Genomic DNA, 2,210 nt, shown 5'->3' with positions numbered 1-2,210 from the left:
ATATCCAATCAACATACGCAAAATTTGTTTCAGTGGCTGGCTCTGCATGAGTTTTTATTAAAACGTGGCTCTTCATGATAGAACTTGTTTTTTATAACAATGCAATGGGTCCCAAATGTTAGCCTCCCAATCCATGGTGGACCAGCTGCCCATTTTTTGGGCGAGCTAACCTATAGAAAAGAACAATTTTTTTCATCAAGGCCCCAGAAAAATATGTTTAATCTTGGGCGGTGAGGGGCTTAGATTCAGACAGGCTAGGCGAGGCGGTTCAACCAGCCGAGTTCCAGATGTCAATTTGTGAAATCTATTGGCTCCCCTGTGTGTCCATGTGTGATGCACTGGTCATTTGTGTAGGATCCAGCCGATTGTTTTCCATGTAATGTACGTGTGTTAGTAGGCTAGTTAGTGATGTTGAGAAACATAGTAGAAAACAAAAAATCCGCCCTACAATCACCTAGGAACAATATGAAGATGTATATAAGGTTTGGATCAATGATCGTTACTGACTCCGAGTGCAGCGGAAGTGGACGAGTCTGTGTAGATTGTACTTGGAGTCCCTCACATCATGGATGAACGATCCCGCGAACCACCCACGAACGGTCCCTCGAACAGAAGATCGAAAGCACGACCTCTCTACTTGGTTGCAAGCGTACAGTCTTCATGATTCGGCAGCGCTTCGCTGTCTAGAACTAATCGTCACATGAGAATTAGAGGGAAGAGATTAAAACCACATTGAACTTCTAATTATGTGGATTAGAGGATCTAGGTCAAGCTCTAATTGATCAACTAGGATCAACTAGAACTAGACTTAGAGGAACTAGAGGAGGCTTTTTGTGTTAATTATGAAAAAAAACCTCTAGTATATATTGGTTGGAGGAAAGGGTGCCACAATGGGGGAAGGATACCTCATCCCTTATGCCAGCCAAGGAGGGGGTTTCCCACTCCAATTCGGCCCCCCCTTGGCCTCCAAAAAGGCTAAGGGGTGGCGCCTCCTTTATTGGGCCCTCATGGCCTGATAGTCCTTTCACTACTTGGCCTTTTAAAATCCGTTGATATTAAATTAAATATAAAAGCCTTATAACAATAACTAGGGCCTTTAATTATTAATTTAACAGCATCGGAAACATTCTCCACCTATATATTATTTATAAGTAATACCCGGTATAGCCCGATAAACTCCGAAACTCTTCCGGTGATCCCAAAACGCTTCAGGTTCCTCTAGAAACTATTTTGAATATTAACGGAGCTATTTCATAAATAATTCCTCATTACTCCCTCCCTACTAACACTCAGCATATCGTGATCACCTTAAGCTTGTGACCCCGTAGGTTCAGTAAATTATAGACATGAATGAAACTCCTTCGTTTAATGACCGATAGCGGAACCGTGGACGTCCATATCGATCTCTTTGGTTGCATGAATGGTATTTGAGTGAAACTTTGGTTATCATGTGATGTTCCCTTTGCTTCACGATACTTTACAAAACCCAAGATGCATCGGTATCCTCCCGAGTCATACACATGCCCACTATACCGCCATCCTCGTTACCAGTTTTGTTCTTCTTTCTCATTGAATTGTTCGAGCATCCTTGTGACGTAGTTTTTTCAGTGAAGAATAGTTCGTCGAGTCCTATCAACACAGGATCTAGTTTTGAAGATCTCGACGCGATGAATTCAACGGTGGAAACGGTTCGAGATTTGGATGAACGGTTTTGATAAAACATTTTGAATAAACGAATCTATGAGAACAGGAAAAAAAATCAGTGCGCTACTTGGCGCAACCAGGGGAGAGACGGAAGTGACCTTTGCTAGCAGTACTCCTTAATTAATGCTTTCGTAAAATCCTAAAAAAAAGTGCTTTCATAAAAAAGAGAGGAAGGATTAGAGGTGCACTTAGAAACGCTACAAGCCCACGACGGCCCATCAGCCTGCCCATCAAGCCAATTCCAGAATCCAGGCCCGTCTTTCACGGTCGTGCTCTGGGCCTGGATCGTTCTCGCCCGCCCGCCGCACCCCGGCGAGGCAAACCGCGGCCGCCCGCCCTTCCCTTCCCCCCACGGCAACCGACCGACCGCACCACCACCAACCACCGACCACCCCCCGCCGCCCGAATGGCGGAAAACGCCACCCCCGCCATGCGCGCGCTGCCATCCGCTCCCACCACCGGCCGCGCGCGTCGCTCGCGCCCGCCCACCGACCCCCGCGGCAACC

This window comes from Triticum dicoccoides, chromosome 1A (genome assembly GCF_002162155.2).
Source record: "Triticum dicoccoides isolate Atlit2015 ecotype Zavitan chromosome 1A, WEW_v2.0, whole genome shotgun sequence".
Lineage (NCBI taxonomy): Eukaryota > Viridiplantae > Streptophyta > Magnoliopsida > Poales > Poaceae > Triticum > Triticum dicoccoides.
Note: the sequence above shows the minus strand (reverse complement) of the source record.